This window comes from Lissotriton vulgaris, chromosome 12 (assembly GCF_964263255.1).
Source record: "Lissotriton vulgaris chromosome 12, aLisVul1.2, whole genome shotgun sequence".
NCBI lineage: Eukaryota > Metazoa > Chordata > Amphibia > Caudata > Salamandridae > Lissotriton > Lissotriton vulgaris.
This window is the reverse complement of record NC_141700.1, coordinates 491,382,354-491,402,681: the sequence shown is the minus strand read 5'-3', so window position 1 is coordinate 491,402,681 and position 20,328 is coordinate 491,382,354. Positions and strand designations below refer to the sequence as shown.

Below are 20,328 nucleotides of genomic sequence, written 5' to 3'. Positions count from 1 at the left end.
GCAATCTCATGCACTGCCCAAGCTCTTTCCCATGATGCACCTCTCCTACACTCTGTCTATGCAAATGAGCAAGCAGAGAGATCAGGAATAAAACACCAAGCTCATGTTCCCTTATAACAGTAGCAGACAACTCCTAAATATTCCCCAACTTCTAATGCTTTTCTTTTAAACAAATGATAAACAGCCTCACCTGTGGTAAGGCTTAAAAAAATTGAATAAACTCGTAAATGTTCCTCTCCACGGAAATCTTTAGTAAAAGGCGAAAGATTTTTTCGTTTTGAAGAGAAACCAGAGTAAGTTAGAATATGGCTCTCTGGGGGTTAGAGGCACCAGATCAAAGACCCTATCATTGCGAGGGTGAGGACCTGAGAGGTATTTGCAGCCTCTAAAAAAGAGGGCAAGAACTAGGCCGGTGAGGGAAACAGGATCAAACTTCAGAGTCTCTGCTCACAGCACAGAAAAGCAAAAAGGTGGGCAGTTCCAAGTGTCTGCCTGGGAATATGCAAATTCTTTTTGTACACACCTCAGCTCATTAGGAGGTGTCGGGGCTGCTGGGCAAGGGGAACGGGAAGCGTGAATCAGGCTTTCACTGAAGTGGCACTGTAGGACTTTCGTCCCCAACGATTTTACGCTTTCCCCACCATCCCTCCAATCGATAGGCTGTGAGCCACCACTGTTCTATGCAAATAGCCATGCACTTTAAGTCCCTTTTTCACACGTATTTTCATTAAAGCTGAATATATAAGTATAGATCTGTCTAGGCTGGAGGCACATGAAACAAGACAAACGAGCCCCTTCAAGTGTACCTGAGAGGAATCTGACTCAGGATTGGCCACCCTCTAAGGGCACCCCAACAGGCACAAATAACGGGCAAGTCCTATGAAAAGCGCAGCATGACTCTTGGTGCCACCTTTTAAAAGGAGAGTGACGTCTGGCCTCTGGCAGCAGGAATGTTGAGAAAAGAGAAAATACACTGCCTGCTATCATGCAGTTTCAAGATAGTCAAGGAAAAGCAATCTCATGCACTGCCCAAGCTCTTTCCCATGATGCACCTCTCCTACACTCTGTCTATGCAAATGAGCAAGCAGAGAGATCAGGAATAAAACACCAAGCTCATGTTCCCTTATAACAGTAGCAGACAACTCCTAAATATTCCCCAACTTCTAATGCTTTTCTTTTAAACAAATGATAAACAGCCTCACCTGTGGTAAGGCTTAAAAAAATTGAATAAACTCGTAAATGTTCCTCTCCACGGAAATCTTTAGTAAAAGGCGAAAGATTTTTTCGTTTTGAAGAGAAACCAGAGTAAGTTAGAATATGGCTCTCTGGGGGTTAGAGGCACCAGATCAAAGACCCTATCATTGCGAGGGTGAGGACCTGAGAGGTATTTGCAGCCTCTAAAAAAGAGGGCAAGAACTAGGCCGGTGAGGGAAACAGGATCAAACTTCAGAGTCTCTGCTCACAGCACAGAAAAGCAAAAAGGTGGGCAGTTCCAAGTGTCTGCCTGGGAATATGCAAATTCTTTTTGTACACACCTCAGCTCATTAGGAGGTGTCGGGGCTGCTGGGCAAGGGGAACGGGAAGCGTGAATCAGGCTTTCACTGAAGTGGCACTGTAGGATTTTCGTCCCCAACGATTTTACGCTTTCCCCACCATCCCTCCAATCGATAGGCTGTGAGCCACCACTGTTCTATGCAAATAGCCATGCACTTTAAGTCCCTTTTTCACACGTATTTTCATTAAAGCTGAATATATAAGTATAGATCTGTCTAGGCTGGAGGCACATAAAACAAGACAAACGAGCCCCTTCAAGTGTACCTGAGAGGAATCTGACTCAGGATTGGCCACCCTCTAAGGGCACCCCAACAGGCACAAATAACGGGCAAGTCCTATGAAAAGCTCAGCATGACTCTTGGTGCCACCTTTTAAAAGGAGAGTGACGTCTGGCCTCTGGCAGCAGGAATGTTGAGAAAAGAGAAAATACACTGCCTGCTATCGTGCAGTTTCAAGATAGTCAAGGAAAAGCAATCTCATGCACTGCCCAAGCTCTTTCCCATGATGCACCTCTCCTACACTCTGTCTATGCAAATGAGCAAGCAGAGAGATCAGGAATAAAACACCAAGCTCATGTTCCCTTATAACAGTAGCAGACAACTCCTAAATATTCCCCAACTTCTAATGCTTTTCTTTTAAACAAATGATAAACAGCCTCACCTGTGGTAAGGCTTAAAAAAATTGAATAAACTCGTAAATGTTCCTCTCCACGGAAATCTTTAGTAAAAGGCGAAAGATTTTTTCGTTTTGAAGAGAAACCAGAGTAAGTTAGAATATGGCTCTCTGGGGGTTAGAGGCACCAGATCAAAGACCCTATCATTGCGAGGGTGAGGACCTGAGAGGTATTTGCAGCCTCTAAAAAAGAGGGCAAGAACTAGGCCGGTGAGGGAAACAGGATCAAACTTCAGAGTCTCTGCTCACAGCACAGAAAAGCAAAAAGGTGGGCAGTTCCAAGTGTCTGCCTGGGAATATGCAAATTCTTTTTGTACACACCTCAGCTCATTAGGAGGTGTCGGGGCTGCTGGGCAAGGGGAACGGGAAGCGTGAATCAGGCTTTCACTGAAGTGGCACTGTAGGACTTTCGTCCCCAACGATTTTACGCTTTCCCCACCATCCCTCCAATCGATAGGCTGTGAGCCACCACTGTTCTATGCAAATAGCCATGCACTTTAAGTCCCTTTTTCACACGTATTTTCATTAAAGCTGAATATATAAGTATAGATCTGTCTAGGCTGGAGGCACATGAAACAAGACAAACGAGCCCCTTCAAGTGTACCTGAGAGGAATCTGACTCAGGATTGGCCACCCTCTAAGGGCACCCCAACAGGCACAAATAACGGGCAAGTCCTATGAAAAGCGCAGCATGACTCTTGGTGCCACCTTTTAAAAGGAGAGTGACGTCTGGCCTCTGGCAGCAGGAATGTTGAGAAAAGAGAAAATACACTGCCTGCTATCGTGCAGTTTCAAGATAGTCAAGGAAAAGCAATCTCATGCACTGCCCAAGCTCTTTCCCATGATGCACCTCTCCTACACTCTGTCTATGCAAATGAGCAAGCAGAGAGATCAGGAATAAAACACCAAGCTCATGTTCCCTTATAACAGTAGCAGACAACTCCTAAATATTCCCCAACTTCTAATGCTTTTCTTTTAAACAAATGATAAACAGCCTCACCTGTGGTAAGGCTTAAAAAAATTGAATAAACTCGTAAATATTCCTCTCCACGGAAATCTTTAGTAAAAGGCGAAAGATTTTTTCGTTTTGAAGAGAAACCAGAGTAAGTTAGAATATGGCTCTCTGGGGGTTAGAGGCACCAGATCAAAGACCCTATCATTGCGAGGGTGAGGACCTGAGAGGTATTTGCAGCCTCTAAAAAAGAGGGCAAGAACTAGGCCGGTGAGGGAAACAGGATCAAACTTCAGAGTCTCTGCTCAAAGCACAGAAAAGCAAAAAGGTGGGCAGTTCCAAGTGTCTGCCTGGGAATATGCAAATTCTTTTTGTACACACCTCAGCTCATTAGGAGGTGTCGGGGCTGCTGGGCAAGGGGAACGGGAAGCGTGAATCAGGCTTTCACTGAAGTGGCACTGTAGGACTTTCGTCCCCAACGATTTTACGCTTTCCCCACCATCCCTCCAATCGATAGGCTGTGAGCCACCACTGTTCTATGCAAATAGCCATGCACTTTAAGTCCCTTTTTCACACGTATTTTCATTAAAGCTGAATATATAAGTATAGATCTGTCTAGGCTGGAGGCACATGAAACAAGACAAACGAGCCCCTTCAAGTGTACCTGAGAGGAATCTGACTCAGGATTGGCCACCCTCTAAGGGCACCCCAACAGGCACAAATAACGGGCAAGCCCTATGAAAAGCGCAGCATGACTCTTGGTGCCACCTTTTAAAAGGAGAGTGACGTCTGGCCTCTGGCAGCAGGAATGTTGAGAAAAGAGAAAATACACTGCCTGCTATCGTGCAGTTTCAAGATAGTCAAGGAAAAGCAATCTCATGCACTGCCCAAGCTCTTTCCCATGATGCACCTCTCCTACACTCTGTCTATGCAAATGAGCAAGCAGAGAGATCAGGAATAAAACACCAAGCTCATGTTCCCTTATAACAGTAGCAGACAACTCCTAAATATTCCCCAACTTCTAATGCTTTTCTTTTAAACAAATGATAAACAGCCTCACCTGTGGTAAGGCTTAAAAAAATTGAATAAACTCGTAAATGTTCCTCTACACGAAAATCTTTAGTAAAAGGCGAAAGATTTTTTCGTTTTGAAGAGAAACCAGAGTAAGTTAGAATATGGCTCTCTGGGGGTTAGAGGCACCAGATCAAAGACCCTATCATTGCGAGGGTGAGGACCTGAGAGGTATTTGCAGCCTCTAAAAAAGAGGGCAAGAACTAGGCCGGTGAGGGAAACAGGATCAAACTTCAGAGTCTCTGCTCAAAGCACAGAAAAGCAAAAAGGTGGGCAGTTCCAAGTGTCTGCCTGGGAATATGCAAATTCTTTTTGTACACACCTCAGCTCATTAGGAGGTGTCGGGGCTGCTGGGCAAGGGGAACGGGAAGCGTGAATCAGGCTTTCACTGAAGTGGCACTGTAGGACTTTTGTCCCCAACGATTTTACGCTTTCCCCACCATCCCTCCAATCGATAGGCTGTGAGCCACCACTGTTCTATGCAAATAGCCATGCACTTTAAGTCCCTTTTCACACGTATTTTCATTAAAGCTGAATATATAAGTATAGATCTGTCTAGGCTGGAGGCACATGAAACAAGACAAACGAGCCCCTTCAAGTGTACCTGAGAGGAATCTGACTCAGGATTGGCCACCCTCTAAGGGCACCCCAACAGCCACAAATAACGGGCAAGTCCTATGAAAAGCGCAGCATGACTCTTGGTGCCACCTTTTAAAAGGAGAGTGACGTCTGGCCTCTGGCAGCAGGAATGTTGAGAAAAGAGAAAATACACTGCCTGCTATCGTGCAGTTTCAAGATAGTCAAGGAAAAGCAATCTCATGCACTGCCCAAGCTCTTTCCCATGATGCACCTCTCCTACACTCTGTCTATGCAAATGAGCAAGCAGAGAGATCAGGAATAAAACACCAAGCTCATGTTCCCTTATAACAGTAGCAGACAACTCCTAAATATTCCCCAACTTCTAATGCTTTTCTTTTAAACAAATGATAAACAGCCTCACCTGTGGTAAGGCTTAAAAAAATTGAATAAACTCGTAAATGTTCCTCTCCACGGAAATCTTTAGTAAAAGGCGAAAGATTTTTTCGTTTTGAAGAGAAACCAGAGTAAGTTAGAATATGGCTCTCTGGGGGTTAGAGGCACCAGATCAAAGACCCTATCATTGCGAGGGTGAGGACCTGAGAGGTATTTGCAGCCTCTAAAAAAGAGGGCAAGAACTAGGCCGGTGAGGGAAACAGGATCAAACTTCAGAGTCTCTGCTCACAGCACAGAAAAGCAAAAAGGTGGGCAGTTCCAAGTGTCTGCCTGGGAATATGCAAATTCTTTTTGTACACACCTCAGCTCATTAGGAGGTGTCGGGGCTGCTGGGCAAGGGGAACGGGAAGCGTGAATCAGGCTTTCACTGAAGTGGCACTGTAGGACTTTCGTCCCCAACGATTTTACGCTTTCCCCACCATCCCTCCAATCGATAGGCTGTGAGCCACCACTGTTCTATGCAAATAGCCATGCACTTTAAGTCCCTTTTTCACACGTATTTTCATTAAAGCTGAATATATAAGTATAGATCTGTCTAGGCTGGAGGCACATGAAACAAGACAAACGAGCCCCTTCAAGTGTACCTGAGAGGAATCTGACTCAGGATTGGCCACCCTCTAAGGGCACCCCAACAGGCACAAATAACGGGCAAGTCCTATGAAAAGCGCAGCATGACTCTTGGTGCCACCTTTTAAAAGGAGAGTGACGTCTGGCCTCTGGCAGCAGGAATGTTGAGAAAAGAGAAAATACACTGCCTGCTATCGTGCAGTTTCAAGATAGTCAAGGAAAAGCAATCTCATGCACTGCCCAAGCTCTTTCCCATGATGCACCTCTCCTACACTCTGTCTATGCAAATGAGCAAGCAGAGAGATCAGGAATAAAACACCAAGCTCATGTTCCTTTATAACAGTAGCAGACAACTCCTAAATATTCCCCAACTTCTAATGCTTTTCTTTTAAACAAATGATAAACAGCCTCACCTGTGGTAAGGCTTAAAAAAATTGAATAAACTCGTAAATGTTCCTCTCCACGGAAATCTTTAGTAAAAGGCGAAAGATTTTTTCGTTTTGAAGAGAAACCAGAGTAAGTTAGAATATGGCTCTCTGGGGGTTAGAGGCACCAGATCAAAGACCCTATCATTGCGAGGGTGAGGACCTGAGAGGTATTTGCAGCCTCTAAAAAAGAGGGCAAGAACTAGGCCGGTGAGGGAAACAGGATCAAACTTCAGAGTCTCTGCTCAAAGCACAGAAAAGCAAAAAGGTGGGCAGTTCCAAGTGTCTGCCTGGGAATATGCAAATTCTTTTTGTACACACCTCAGCTCATTAGGAGGTGTCGGGGCTGCTGGGCAAGGGGAACGGGAAGCGTGAATCAGGCTTTCACTGAAGTGGCACTGTAGGACTTTCGTCCCCAACGATTTTACGCTTTCCCCACCATCCCTCCAATCGATAGGCTGTGAGCCACCACTGTTCTATGCAAATAGCCATGCACTTTAAGTCCCTTTTTCACACGTATTTTCATTAAAGCTGAATATATAAGTATAGATCTGTCTAGGCTGGAGGCACATGAAACAAGACAAACGAGCCCCTTCAAGTGTACCTGAGAGGAATCTGACTCAGGATTGGCCACCCTCTAAGGGCACCCCAACAGGCACAAATAACGGGCAAGCCCTATGAAAAGCGCAGCATGACTCTTGGTGCCACCTTTTAAAAGGAGAGTGACGTCTGGCCTCTGGCAGCAGGAATGTTGAGAAAAGAGAAAATACACTGCCTGCTATCGTGCAGTTTCAAGATAGTCAAGGAAAAGCGATCTCATGCACTGCCCAAGCTCTTTCCCATGATGCACCTCTCCTACACTCTGTCTATGCAAATGAGCAAGCAGAGAGATCAGGAATAAAACACCAAGCTTATGTTCCCTTATAACAGTAGCAGACAACTCCTAAATATTCCCCAACTTCTAATGCTTTTCTTTTAAACAAATGATAAACAGCCTCACCTGTGGTAAGGCTTAAAAAAATTGAATAAACTCGTAAATGTTCCTCTCCACGGAAATCTTTAGTAAAAGGCGAAAGATTTTTTCGTTTTGAAGAGAAACCAGAGTAAGTTAGAATATGGCTCTCTGGGGGTTAGAGGCACCAGATCAAAGACCCTATCATTGCGAGGGTGAGGACCTGAGAGGTATTTGCAGCCTCTAAAAAAGAGGGCAAGAACTAGGCCGGTGAGGGAAACAGGATCAAACTTCACAGTCTCTGCTCACAGCACAGAAAAGCAAAAAGGTGGGCAGTTCCAAGTGTCTGCCTGGGAATATGCAAATTCTTTTTGTACACACCTCAGCTCATTAGGAGGTGTCGGGGCTGCTGGGCAAGGGGAACGGGAAGCGTGAATCAGGCTTTCACTGAAGTGGCACTGTAGGACTTTCGTCCCCAACGATTTTACGCTTTCCCCACCATCCCTCCAATCGATAGGCTGTGAGCCACCACTGTTCTATGCAAATAGCCATGCACTTTAAGTCCCTTTTTCACACGTATTTTCATTAAAGCTGAATATATAAGTATAGATCTGTCTAGGCTGGAGGCACATGAAACAAGACAAACGAGCCCCTTCAAGTGTACCTGAGAGGAATCTGACTCAGGATTGGCCACCCTCTAAGGGCACCCCAACAGGCACAAATAACGGGCAAGTCCTATGAAAAGCGCAGCATGACTCTTGGTGCCACCTTTTAAAAGGAGAGTGACGTCTGGCCTCTGGCAGCAGGAATGTTGAGAAAAGAGAAAATACACTGCCTGCTATCGTGCAGTTTCAAGATAGTCAAGGAAAAGCAATCTCATGCACTGCCCAAGCTCTTTCCCATGATGCACCTCTCCTACACTCTGTCTATGCAAATGAGCAAGCAGAGAGATCAGGAATAAAACACCAAGCTCATGTTCCCTTATAACAGTAGCAGACAACTCCTAAATATTCCCCAACTTCTAATGCTTTTCTTTTAAACAAATGATAAACAGCCTCACCTGTGGTAAGGCTTAAAAAAATTGAATAAACTCGTAAATGTTCCTCTCCACGGAAATCTTTAGTAAAAGGCGAAAGATTTTTTCGTTTTGAAGAGAAACCAGAGTAAGTTAGAATATGGCTCTCTGGGGGTTAGAGGCACCAGATCAAAGACCCTATCATTGCGAGGGTGAGGACCTGAGAGGTATTTGCAGCCTCTAAAAAAGAGGGCAAGAACTAGGCCGGTGAGGGAAACAGGATCAAACTTCAGAGTCTCTGCTCAAAGCACAGAAAAGCAAAAAGGTGGGCAGTTCCAAGTGTCTGCCTGGGAATATGCAAATTCTTTTTGTACACACCTCAGCTCATTAGGAGGTGTCGGGGCTGCTGGGCAAGGGGAACGGGAAGCGTGAATCAGGCTTTCACTGAAGTGGCACTGTAGGACTTTCGTCCCCAACGATTTTACGCTTTCCCCACCATCCCTCCAATCGATAGGCTGTGAGCCACCACTGTTCTATGCAAATAGCCATGCACTTTAAGTCCCTTTTTCACACGTATTTTCATTAAAGCTGAATATATAAGTATAGATCTGTCTAGGCTGGAGGCACATGAAACAAGACAAACGAGCCCCTTCAAGTGTACCTGAGAGGAATCTGACTCAGGATTGGCCACCCTCTAAGGGCACCCCAACAGGCACAAATAACGGGCAAGCCCTATGAAAAGCGCAGCATGACTCTTGGTGCCACCTTTTAAAAGGAGAGTGACGTCTGGCCTCTGGCAGCAGGAATGTTGAGAAAAGAGAAAATACACTGCCTGCTATCGTGCAGTTTCAAGATAGTCAAGGAAAAGCAATCTCATGCACTGCCCAAGCTCTTTCCCATGATGCACCTCTCCTACACTCTGTCTATGCAAATGAGCAAGCAGAGAGATCAGGAATAAAACACCAAGCTCATGTTCCCTTATAACAGTAGCAGACAACTCCTAAATATTCCCCAACTTCTAATGCTTTTCTTTTAAACAAATGATAAACAGCATCACCTGTGGTAAGGCTTAAAAAAATTGAATAAACTCGTAAATGTTCCTCTCCACGGAAATCTTTAGTAAAAGGCGAAAGATTTTTTCGTTTTGAAGAGAAACCAGAGTAAGTTAGAATATGGCTCTCTGGGGGTTAGAGGCACCAGATCAAAGACCCTATCATTGCGAGGGTGAGGACCTGAGAGGTATTTGCAGCCTCTAAAAAAGAGGGCAAGAACTAGGCCGGTGAGGGAAACAGGATCAAACTTCAGAGTCTCTGCTCACAGCACAGAAAAGCAAAAAGGTGGGCAGTTCCAAGTGTCTGCCTGGGAATATGCAAATTCTTTTTGTACACACCTCAGCTCATTAGGAGGTGTCGGGGCTGCTGGGCAAGGGGAACGGGAAGCGTGAATCAGGCTTTCACTGAAGTGGCACTGTAGGACTTTCGTCCCCAACGATTTTACGCTTTCCCCACCATCCCTCCAATCGATAGGCTGTGAGCCACCACTGTTCTATGCAAATAGCCATGCACTTTAAGTCCCTTTTTCACACGTATTTTCATTAAAGCTGAATATATAAGTATAGATCTGTCTAGGCTGGAGGCACATGAAACAAGACAAACGAGCCCCTTCAAGTGTACCTGAGAGGAATCTGACTCAGGATTGGCCACCCTCTAAGGGCACCCCAACAGGCACAAATAACGGGCAAGTCCTATGAAAAGCGCAGCATGACTCTTGGTGCCACCTTTTAAAAGGAGAGTGACGTCTGGCCTCTGGCAGCAGGAATGTTGAGAAAAGAGAAAATACACTGCCTGCTATCGTGCAGTTTCAAGATAGTCAAGGAAAAGCAATCTCATGCACTGCCCAAGCTCTTTCCCATGATGCACCTCTCCTACACTCTGTCTATGCAAATGAGCAAGCAGAGAGATCAGGAATAAAACACCAAGCTCATGTTCCCTTATAACAGTAGCAGACAACTCCTAAATATTCCCCAACTTCTAATGCTTTTCTTTTAAACAAATGATAAACAGCCTCACCTGTGGTAAGGCTTAAAAAAATTGAATAAACTCGTAAATGTTCCTCTCCACGGAAATCTTTAGTAAAAGGCGAAAGATTTTTTCATTTTGAAGAGAAACCAGAGTAAGTTAGAATATGGCTCTCTGGGGGTTAGAGGCACCAGATCAAAGACCCTATCATTGCGAGGGTGAGGACCTGAGAGGTATTTGCAGCCTCTAAAAAAGAGGGCAAGAACTAGGCCGGTGAAGGAAACAGGATCAAACTTCAGAGTCTCTGCTCAAAGCACAGAAAAGCAAAAAGGTGGGCAGTTCCAAGTGTCTGCCTGGGAATATGCAAATTCTTTTTGTACACACCTCAGCTCATTAGGAGGTGTCGGGGCTGCTGGGCAAGGGGAACGGGAAGCGTGAATCAGGCTTTCACTGAAGTGGCACTGTAGGACTTTCGTCCCCAACGATTTTACGCTTTCCCCACCATCCCTCCAATCGATAGGCTGTGAGCCACCACTGTTCTATGCAAATAGCCATGCACTTTAAGTCCCTTTTTCACACGTATTTTCATTAAAGCTGAATATATAAGTATAGATCTGTCTAGGCTGGAGGCACATGAAACAAGACAAACGAGCCCCTTCAAGTGTACCTGAGAGGAATCTGACTCAGGATTGGCCACCCTCTAAGGGCACCCCAACAGGCACAAATAACGGGCAAGTCCTATGAAAAGCGCAGCATGACTCTTGGTGCCACCTTTTAAAAGGAGAGTGACGTCTGGCCTCTGGCAGCAGGAATGTTGAGAAAAGAGAAAATACACTGCCTGCTATCGTGCAGTTTCAAGATAGTCAAGGAAAAGCAATCTCATGCACTGCCCAAGCTCTTTCCCATGATGCACCTCTCCTACACTCTGTCTATGCAAATGAGCAAGCAGAGAGATCAGGAATAAAACACCAAGCTCATGTTCCCTTATAACAGTAGCAGACAACTTCTAAATATTCCCCAACTTCTAATGCTTTTCTTTTAAACAAATGATAAACAGCCTCACCTGTGGTAAGGCTTAAAAAAATTGAATAAACTCGTAAATGTTCCTCTCCACGGAAATCTTTAGTAAAAGGCGAAAGATTTTTTCGTTTTGAAGAGAAACCAGAGTAAGTTAGAATATGGCTCTCTGGGGGTTAGAGGCACCAGATCAAAGACCCTATCATTGCGAGGGTGAGGACCTGAGAGGTATTTGCAGCCTCTAAAAAAGAGGGCAAGAACTAGGCCGGTGAGGGAAACAGGATCAAACTTCAGAGTCTCTGCTCACAGCACAGAAAAGCAAAAAGGTGGGCAGTTCCAAGTGTCTGCCTGGGAATATGCAAATTCTTTTTGTACACACCTCAGCTCATTAGGAGGTGTCGGGGCTGCTGGGCAAGGGGAACGGGAAGCGTGAATCAGGCTTTCACTGAAGTGGCACTGTAGGACTTTCGTCCCCAACGATTTTACGCTTTCCCCACCATCCCTCCAATCGATAGGCTGTGAGCCACCACTGTTCTATGCAAATAGCCATGCACTTTAAGTCCCTTTTTCACACGTATTTTCATTAAAGCTGAATATATAAGTATAGATCTGTCTAGGCTGGAGGCACATGAAACAAGACAAACGAGCCCCTTCAAGTGTACCTGAGAGGAATCTGACTCAGGATTGGCCACCCTCTAAGGGCACCCCAACAGGCACAAATAACGGGCAAGTCCTATGAAAAGCGCAGCATGACTCTTGGTGCCACCTTTTAAAAGGAGAGTGACGTCTGGCCTCTGGCAGCAGGAATGTTGAGAAAAGAGAAAATACACTGCCTGCTATCGTGCAGTTTCAAGATAGTCAAGGAAAAGCAATCTCATGCACTGCCCAAGCTCTTTCCCATGATGCACCTCTCCTACACTCTGTCTATGCAAATGAGCAAGCAGAGAGATCAGGAATAAAACACCAAGCTCATGTTCCCTTATAACAGTAGCAGACAACTCCTAAATATTCCCCAACTTCTAATGCTTTTCTTTTAAACAAATGATAAACAGCCTCACCTGTGGTAAGGCTTAAAAAAATTGAATAAACTCGTAAATGTTCCTCTCCACGGAAATCTTTAGTTAAAGGCGAAAGATTTTTTCGTTTTGAAGAGAAACCAGAGTAAGTTAGAATATGGCTCTCTGGGGGTTAGAGGCACCAGATCAAAGACCCTATCATTGCGAGGGTGAGGACCTGAGAGGTATTTGCAGCCTCTAAAAAAGAGGGCAAGAACTAGGCCGGTGAGGGAAACAGGATCAAACTTCAGAGTCTCTGCTCAAAGCACAGAAAAGCAAAAAGGTGGGCAGTTCCAAGTGTCTGCCTGGGAATATGCAAATTCTTTTTGTACACACCTCAGCTCATTAGGAGGTGTCGGGGCTGCTGGGCAAGGGGAACGGGAAGCGTGAATCAGGCTTTCACTGAAGTGGCACTGTAGGACTTTCGTCCCCAACGATTTTACGCTTTCCCCACCATCCCTCCAATCGATAGGCTGTGAGCCACCACTGTTCTATGCAAATAGCCATGCACTTTAAGTCCCTTTTTCACACGTATTTTCATTAAAGCTGAATATATAAGTATAGATCTGTCTAGGCTGGAGGCACATGAAACAAGACAAACGAGCCCCTTCAAGTGTACCTGAGAGGAATCTGACTCAGGATTGGCCACCCTCTAAGGGCACCCCAACAGGCACAAATAACGGGCAAGTCCTATGAAAAGCGCAGCATGACTCTTGGTGCCACCTTTTAAAAGGAGAGTGACGTCTGGCCTCTGGCAGCAGGAATGTTGAGAAAAGAGAAAATACACTGCCTGCTATCGTGCAGTTTCAAGATAGTCAAGGAAAAGCAATCTCATGCACTGCCCAAGCTCTTTCCCATGATGCACCTCTCCTACACTCTGTCTATGCAAATGAGCAAGCAGAGAGATCAGGAATAAAACACCAAGCTCATGTTCCCTTATAACAGTAGCAGACAACTCCTAAATATTCCCCAACTTCTAATGCTTTTCTTTTAAACAAATGATAAACAGCCTCACCTGTGGTAAGGCTTAAAAAAATTGAATAAACTCGTAAATGTTCCTCTCCACGGAAATCTTTAGTAAAAGGCGAAAGATTTTTTCGTTTTGAAGAGAAACCAGAGTAAGTTAGAATATGGCTCTCTGGGGGTTAGAGGCACCAGATCAAAGACCCTATCATTGCGAGGGTGAGGACCTGAGAGGTATTTGCAGCCTCTAAAAAAGAGGGCAAGAACTAGGCCGGTGAGGGAAACAGGATCAAACTTCAGAGTCTCTGCTCAAAGCACAGAAAAGCAAAAAGGTGGGCAGTTCCAAGTGTCTGCCTGGGAATATGCAAATTCTTTTTGTACACACCTCAGCTCATTAGGAGGTGTCGGGGCTGCTGGGCAAGGGGAACGGGCAGCGTGAATCAGGCTTTCACTGAAGTGGCACTGTAGGACTTTCGTCCCCAACGATTTTACGCTTTCCCCACCATCCCTCCAATCGATAGGCTGTGAGCCACCACTGTTCTATGCAAATAGCCATGCACTTTAAGTCCCTTTTTCACACGTATTTTCATTAAAGCTGAATATATAAGTATAGATCTGTCTAGGCTGGAGGCACATGAAACAAGACAAACGAGCCCCTTCAAGTGTACCTGAGAGGAATCTGACTCAGGATTGGCCACCCTCTAAGGGCACCCCAACAGGCACAAATAACGGGCAAGCCCTATGAAAAGCGCAGCATGACTCTTGGTGCCACCTTTTAAAAGGAGAGTGACGTCTGGCCTCTGGCAGCAGGAATGTTGAGAAAAGAGAAAATACACTGCCTGCTATCGTGCAGTTTCAAGATATTCAAGGAAAAGCAATCTCATGCACTGCCCAAGCTCTTTCCCATGATGCACCTCTCCTACACTCTGTCTATGCAAATGAGCAAGCAGAGAGATCAGGAATAAAACACCAAGCTCATGTTCCCTTATAACAGTAGCAGACAACTCCTAAATATTCCCCAACTTCTAATGCTTTTCTTTTAAACAAATGATAAACAGCCTCACCTGTGGTAAGGCTTAAAAAAATTGAATAAACTCGTAAATGTTCCTCTCCACGGAAATCTTTAGTAAAAGGCGTAAGATTTTTTCATTTTGAAGAGAAACCAGAGTAAGTTAGAATATGGCTCTCTGGGGGTTAGAGGCACCAGATCAAAGACCCTATCATTGCGAGGGTGAGGACCTGAGAGGTATTTGCAGCCTCTAAAAAAGAGGGCAAGAACTAGGCCGGTGAGGGAAACAGGATCAAACTTCAGAGTCTCTGCTCACAGCACAGAAAAGCAAAAAGGTGGGCAGTTCCAAGTGTCTGCCTGGGAATATGCAAATTCTTTTTGTACACACCTCAGCTCATTAGGAGGTGTCGGGGCTGCTGGGCAAGGGGAACGGGAAGCGTGAATCAGGCTTTCACTGAAGTGGCACTGTAGGACTTTCGTCCCCAACGATTTTACGCTTTCCCCACCATCCCTCCAATCGATAGGCTGTGAGCCACCACTGTTCTATGCAAATAGCCATGCACTTTAAGTCCCTTTTTCACACGTATTTTCATTAAAGCTGAATATATAAGTATAGATCTGTCTAGGCTGGAGGCACATGAAACAAGACAAACGAGCCCCTTCAAGTGTACCTGAGAGGAATCTGACTCAGGATTGGCCACCCTCTAAGGGCACCCCAACAGGCACAAATAACGGGCAAGCCCTATGAAAAGCGCAGCATGACTCTTGGTGCCACCTTTTAAAAGGAGAGTGACGTCTGGCCTCTGGCAGCAGGAATGTTGAGAAAAGAGAAAATACACTGCCTGCTATCGTGCAGTTTCAAGATAGTCAAGGAAAAGCAATCTCATGCACTGCCCAAGCTCTTTTCCATGATGCACCTCTCCTACACTCTGTCTATGCAAATGAGCAAGCAGAGAGATCAGGAATAAAACACCAAGCTCATGTTCCCTTATAACAGTAGCAGACAACTCCTAAATATTCCCCAACTTCTAATGCTTTTCTTTTAAACAAATGATAAACAGCCTCACCTGTGGTAAGGCTTAAAAAAATTGAATAAACTCGTAAATGTTCCTCTCCACGGAAATCTTTAGTAAAAGGCGAAAGATTTTTTCGTTTTGAAGAGAAACCAGAGTAAGTTAGAATATGGCTCTCTGGGGGTTAGAGGCACCAGATCAAAGACCCTATCATTGCGAGGGTGAGGACCTGAGAGGTATTTGCAGCCTCTAAAAAAGAGGGCAAGAACTAGGCCGGTGAGGGAAACAGGATCAAACTTCAGAGTCTCTGCTCAAAGCACAGAAAAGCAAAAAGGTGGGCAGTTCCAAGTGTCTGCCTGGGAATATGCAAATTCTTTTTGTACACACCTCAGCTCATTAGGAGGTGTCGGGGCTGCTGGGCAAGGGGAACGGGAAGCGTGAATCAGGCTTTCACTGAAGTGGCACTGTAGGACTTTCGTCCCCAACGATTTTACGCTTTCCCCACCATCCCTCCAATCGATAGGCTGTGAGCCACCACTGTTCTATGCAAATAGCCATGCACTTTAAGTCCCTTTTTCACACGTATTTTCATTAAAGCTGAATATATAAGTATAGATCTGTCTAGGCTGGAGGCACATGAAACAAGACAAACGAGCCCCTTCAAGTGTACCTGAGAGGAATCTGACTCAGGATTGGCCACCCTCTAAGGGCACCCCAACAGGCACAAATAACGGGCAAGCCCTATGAAAAGCGCATCATGACTCTTGGTGCCACCTTTTAAAAGGAGAGTGACGTCTGGCCTCTGGCAGCAGGAATGTTGAGAAAAGAGAAAATACACTGCCTGCTATCGTGCAGTTTCAAGATAAGCAAGGAAAAGCAATCTCATGCACTGCCCAAGCTCTTTCCCATGATGCACCTCTCCTACACTCTGTCTATGCAAATGAGCAAGCAGAGAGATCAGGAATAAAACACCAAGCTCATGTTCCCTTATAACAGAAGCAGACAACTCCTAAATATTCCCCAACTTCTAATGCTTTTCTTTTAAACAAATGATAAACAGCCTCACCTGTGGTAAGGCTTAAAAAAATTGAATAAACTCGTAAATGTTCCTCTCCACGGAAATCTTTAGTAAAAGGCGAAAGATTTTTTCGTTTTGAAGAGAAACCAGAGTAAGTTAGAATATGGCTCTCTGGGGGTTAGAGGCACCAGATCAAAGACCCTATCATTGCGAGGGTGAGGACCTGAGAGGTATTTGCAGCCTCTAAAAAAGAGGGCAAGAACTAGGCCGGTGAGGGAAACAGGATCAAACTTCAGAGTCTCTGCTCAAAGCACAGAAAAGCAAAAAGGTGGGCAGTTCCAAGTGTCTGCCTGGGAATATGCAAATTCTTTTTGTACACACCTCAGCTCATTAGGAGGTGTCGGGGCTGCTGGGCAAGGGGAACGGGAAGCGTGAATCAGGCTTTCACTGAAGTGGCACTGTAGGACTTTCGTCCCCAACGATTTTACGCTTTCCCCACCATCCCTCCAATCGATAGGCTGTGAGCCACCACTGTTCTATGCAAATAGCCATGCACTTTAAGTCCCTTTTTCACACGTATTTTCATTAAAGCTGAATATATAAGTATAGATCTGTCTAGGCTGGAGGCACATGAAACAAGACAAACGAGCCCCTTCAAGTGTACCTGAGAGGAATCTGACTCAGGATTGGCCACCCTCTAAGGGCACCCCAACAGGCACAAATAACGGGCAAGCCCTATGAAAAGCGCAGCATGACTCTTGGTGCCACCTTTTAAAAGGAGAGTGACGTCTGGCCTCTGGCAGCAGGAATGTTGAGAAAAGAGAAAATACACTGCCTGCTATCGTGCAGTTTCAAGATAGTCAAGGAAAAGCAATCTCATGCACTGCCCAAGCTCTTTTCCATGATGCACCTCTCCTACACTCTGTCTATGCAAATGAGCAAGCAGAGAGATCAGGAATAAAACACCAAGCTCATGTTCCCTTATAACAGTAGCAGACAACTCCTAAATATTCCCCAACTTCTAATGCTTTTCTTTTAAACAAATGATAAACAGCCTCACCTGTGGTAAGGCTTAAAAAAATTGAATAAACTCGTAAATGTTCCTCTCCACGGAAATCTTTAGTAAAAGGCGAAAGATTTTTTCGTTTTGAAGAGAAACCAGAGTAAGTTAGAATATGGCTCTCTGGGGGTTAGAGGCACCAGATCAAAGACCCTATCATTGCGAGGGTGAGGACCTGAGAGGTATTTGCAGCCTCTAAAAAAGAGGGCAAGAACTAGGCCGGTGAGGGAAACAGGATCAAACTTCAGAGTCTCTGCTCAAAGCACAGAAAAGCAAAAAGGTGGGCAGTTCCAAGTGTCTGCCTGGGAATATGCAAATTCTTTTTGTACACACCTCAGCTCATTAGGAGGTGTCGGGGCTGCTGGGCAAGGGGAACGGGAAGCGTGAATCAGGCTTTCACTGAAGTGGCACTGTAGGACTTTCGTCCCCAACGATTTTACGCTTTCCCCACCATCCCTCCAATCGATAGGCTGTGAGCCACCACTGTTCTATGCAAATAGCCATGCACTTTAAGTCCCTTTTTCACACGTATTTTCATTAAAGCTGAATATATAAGTATAGATCTGTCTAGGCTGGAGGCACATGAAACAAGACAAACGAGCCCCTTCAAGTGTACCTGAGAGGAATCTGACTCAGGATTGGCCACCCTCTAAGGGCACCCCAACAGGCACAAATAACGGGCAAGCCCTATGAAAAGCACAGCATGACTCTTGGTGCCACCTTTTAAAAGGAGAGTGACGTCTGGCCTCTGGCAGCAGGAATGTTGAGAAAAGAGAAAATACACTGCCTGCTATCGTGCAGTTTCAAGATAGTCAAGGAAAAGCAATCTCATGCACTGCCCAAGCTCTTTCCCATGATGCACCTCTCCTACACTCTGTCTATGCAAATGAGCAAGCAGAAAGATCAGGAATAAAACACCAAGCTCATGTTCCCTTATAACAGTAGCAGACAACTCCTAAATATTCCCCAACTTCTAATGCTTTTCTTTTAAACAAATGATAAACAGCCTCACCTGTGGTAAGGCTTAAAAAAATTGAATAAACTCGTAAATGTTCCTCTCCACGGAAATCTTTAGTAAAAGGCGAAAGATTTTTTCGTTTTGAAGAGAAACCAGAGTAAGTTAGAATATGGCTCTCTGGGGGTTAGAGGCACCAGATCAAAGACCCTATCATTGCGAGGGTGAGGACCTGAGAGGTATTTGCAGCCTCTAAAAAAGAGGGCAAGAACTAGGCCGGTGAGGGAAACAGGATCAAACTTCAGAGTCTCTGCTCAAAGCACAGAAAAGCAAAAAGGTGGGCAGTTCCAAGTGTCTGCCTGGGAATATGCAAATTCTTTTTGTACACACCTCAGCTCATTAGGAGGTGTCGGGGCTGCTGGGCAAGGGGAACGGGAAGCGTGAATCAGGCTTTCACTGAAGTGGCACTGTAGGACTTTCGTCCCCAACGATTTTACGCTTTCCCCACCATCCCTCCAATCGATAGGCTGTGAGCCACCACTGTTCTATGCAAATAGCCATGCACTTTAAGTCCCTTTTTCACACGTATTTTCATTAAAGCTGAATATATAAGTATAGATCTGTCTAGGCTGGAGGCACATGAAACAAGACAAACGAGCCCCTTCAAGTGTACCTGAGAGGAATCTGACTCAGGATTGGCCACCCTCTAAGGGCACCCCAACAGGCACAAATAACAGGCAAGCCCTATGAAAAGCGCAGCATGACTCTTGGTGCCACCTTTTAAAAGGAGAGTGACGTCTGGCCTCTGGCAGCAGGAATGTTGAGAAAAGAGAAAATACACTGCCTGCTATCGTGCAGTTTCAAGATAGTCAAGGAAAAGCAATCTCATGCACTGCCCAAGCTCTTTCCCATGATGCACCTCTCCTACACTCTGTCTATGCAAATGAGCAAGCAGAGAGATCAGGAATAAAACACCAAGCTCATGTTCCCTTATAACAGTAGCAGACAACTCCTAAATATTCCCCAACTTCTAATGCTTTTCTTTTAAACAAATGATAAACAGCCTCACCTGTGGTAAGGCTTAAAAAAATTGAATAAACTCGTAAATGTTCCTCTCCACGGAAATCTTTAGTAAAAGGCGAAAGATTTTTTCGTTTTGAAGAGAAACCAGAGTAAGTTAGAATATGGCTCTCTGGGGGTTAGAGGCACCAGATCAAAGACCCTATCATTGCGAGGGTGAGGACCTGAGAGGTATTTGCAGCCTCTAAAAAAGAGGGCAAGAACTAGGCCGGTGAGGGAAACAGGATCAAACTTCAGAGTCTCTGCTCACAGCACAGAAAAGCAAAAAGGTGGGCAGTTCCAAGTGTCTGCCTGGGAATATGCAAATTCTTTTTGTACACACCTCAGCTCATTAGGAGGTGTCGGGGCTGCTGGGCAAGGGGAACGGGAAGCGTGAATCAGGCTTTCACTGAAGTGGCACTGTAGGACTTTCGTCCCCAACGATTTTACGCTTTCCCCACCATCCCTCCAATCGATAGGCTGTGAGCCACCACTGTTCTATGCAAATAGCCATGCACTTTAAGTCCCTTTTTCACACGTATTTTCATTAAAGCTGAATATATAAGTATAGATCTGTCTAGGCTGGAGGCACATAAAACAAGACAAACGAGCCCCTTCAAGTGTACCTGAGAGGAATCTGACTCAGGATTGGCCACCCTCTAAGGGCACCCCAACAGGCACAAATAACGGGCAAGTCCTATGAAAAGCGCAGCATGACTCTTGGTGCCACCTTTTAAAAGGAGAGTGACGTCTGGCCTCTGGCAGCAGGAATGTTGAGAAAAGAGAAAATACACTGCCTGCTATCGTGCAGTTTCAAGATAGTCAAGGAAAAGCAATCTCATGCACTGCCCAAGCTCTTTCCCATGATGCACCTCTCCTACACTCTGTCTATGCAAATGAGCAAGCAGAGAGATCAGGAAT

General features: G+C 45.3%; 20 non-coding genes across 20 annotated transcripts; all 20 read right to left on the bottom strand.

The window, feature by feature from the left end:
• Positions 1-182: 182 nt before the first annotated feature.
• LOC147677025 (U5 spliceosomal RNA) lies at positions 183-297 on the bottom strand. The gene has a single exon (XR_015303045.1). It is a non-coding gene; the product is annotated as a U5 spliceosomal RNA (small nuclear RNA).
• Positions 298-1,194: 897 nt separating this feature from the next.
• LOC147677024 (U5 spliceosomal RNA) lies at positions 1,195-1,309 on the bottom strand. The gene has a single exon (XR_015303044.1). It is a non-coding gene; the product is annotated as a U5 spliceosomal RNA (small nuclear RNA).
• Positions 1,310-2,206: 897 nt separating this feature from the next.
• On the bottom strand, positions 2,207-2,321 carry LOC147677023 (U5 spliceosomal RNA). Its single transcript, XR_015303043.1, has one exon. It is a non-coding gene; the product is annotated as a U5 spliceosomal RNA (small nuclear RNA).
• An 897-nt stretch (positions 2,322-3,218) lies between these two features.
• LOC147677022 (U5 spliceosomal RNA) lies at positions 3,219-3,333 on the bottom strand. The gene has a single exon (XR_015302652.1). It is a non-coding gene; the product is annotated as a U5 spliceosomal RNA (small nuclear RNA).
• Positions 3,334-4,230: 897 nt separating this feature from the next.
• On the bottom strand, positions 4,231-4,345 carry LOC147677021 (U5 spliceosomal RNA). Its single transcript, XR_015302819.1, has one exon. It is a non-coding gene; the product is annotated as a U5 spliceosomal RNA (small nuclear RNA).
• Positions 4,346-5,241: 896 nt separating this feature from the next.
• On the bottom strand, positions 5,242-5,356 carry LOC147677020 (U5 spliceosomal RNA). The gene has a single exon (XR_015303042.1). It is a non-coding gene; the product is annotated as a U5 spliceosomal RNA (small nuclear RNA).
• An 897-nt stretch (positions 5,357-6,253) lies between these two features.
• Positions 6,254-6,368, bottom strand: LOC147677019 (U5 spliceosomal RNA). The gene has a single exon (XR_015303041.1). It is a non-coding gene; the product is annotated as a U5 spliceosomal RNA (small nuclear RNA).
• An 897-nt stretch (positions 6,369-7,265) lies between these two features.
• On the bottom strand, positions 7,266-7,380 carry LOC147677018 (U5 spliceosomal RNA). Its single transcript, XR_015303040.1, has one exon. It is a non-coding gene; the product is annotated as a U5 spliceosomal RNA (small nuclear RNA).
• An 897-nt stretch (positions 7,381-8,277) lies between these two features.
• LOC147677017 (U5 spliceosomal RNA) lies at positions 8,278-8,392 on the bottom strand. Its single transcript, XR_015303039.1, has one exon. It is a non-coding gene; the product is annotated as a U5 spliceosomal RNA (small nuclear RNA).
• An 897-nt stretch (positions 8,393-9,289) lies between these two features.
• Positions 9,290-9,404, bottom strand: LOC147677016 (U5 spliceosomal RNA). The gene has a single exon (XR_015302739.1). It is a non-coding gene; the product is annotated as a U5 spliceosomal RNA (small nuclear RNA).
• An 897-nt stretch (positions 9,405-10,301) lies between these two features.
• On the bottom strand, positions 10,302-10,416 carry LOC147677015 (U5 spliceosomal RNA). The gene has a single exon (XR_015302642.1). It is a non-coding gene; the product is annotated as a U5 spliceosomal RNA (small nuclear RNA).
• Positions 10,417-11,313: 897 nt separating this feature from the next.
• LOC147677014 (U5 spliceosomal RNA) lies at positions 11,314-11,428 on the bottom strand. Its single transcript, XR_015303038.1, has one exon. It is a non-coding gene; the product is annotated as a U5 spliceosomal RNA (small nuclear RNA).
• Positions 11,429-12,325: 897 nt separating this feature from the next.
• LOC147677013 (U5 spliceosomal RNA) lies at positions 12,326-12,440 on the bottom strand. Its single transcript, XR_015302781.1, has one exon. It is a non-coding gene; the product is annotated as a U5 spliceosomal RNA (small nuclear RNA).
• An 897-nt stretch (positions 12,441-13,337) lies between these two features.
• Positions 13,338-13,452, bottom strand: LOC147677012 (U5 spliceosomal RNA). The gene has a single exon (XR_015303037.1). It is a non-coding gene; the product is annotated as a U5 spliceosomal RNA (small nuclear RNA).
• An 897-nt stretch (positions 13,453-14,349) lies between these two features.
• LOC147677011 (U5 spliceosomal RNA) lies at positions 14,350-14,464 on the bottom strand. The gene has a single exon (XR_015302931.1). It is a non-coding gene; the product is annotated as a U5 spliceosomal RNA (small nuclear RNA).
• Positions 14,465-15,361: 897 nt separating this feature from the next.
• On the bottom strand, positions 15,362-15,476 carry LOC147677010 (U5 spliceosomal RNA). The gene has a single exon (XR_015303036.1). It is a non-coding gene; the product is annotated as a U5 spliceosomal RNA (small nuclear RNA).
• An 897-nt stretch (positions 15,477-16,373) lies between these two features.
• LOC147677009 (U5 spliceosomal RNA) lies at positions 16,374-16,488 on the bottom strand. Its single transcript, XR_015303035.1, has one exon. It is a non-coding gene; the product is annotated as a U5 spliceosomal RNA (small nuclear RNA).
• An 897-nt stretch (positions 16,489-17,385) lies between these two features.
• On the bottom strand, positions 17,386-17,500 carry LOC147677008 (U5 spliceosomal RNA). Its single transcript, XR_015303034.1, has one exon. It is a non-coding gene; the product is annotated as a U5 spliceosomal RNA (small nuclear RNA).
• An 897-nt stretch (positions 17,501-18,397) lies between these two features.
• On the bottom strand, positions 18,398-18,512 carry LOC147677007 (U5 spliceosomal RNA). Its single transcript, XR_015303033.1, has one exon. It is a non-coding gene; the product is annotated as a U5 spliceosomal RNA (small nuclear RNA).
• Positions 18,513-19,409: 897 nt separating this feature from the next.
• On the bottom strand, positions 19,410-19,524 carry LOC147677006 (U5 spliceosomal RNA). Its single transcript, XR_015303032.1, has one exon. It is a non-coding gene; the product is annotated as a U5 spliceosomal RNA (small nuclear RNA).
• Between the last annotated feature and the right edge of the window lie 804 nt (positions 19,525-20,328).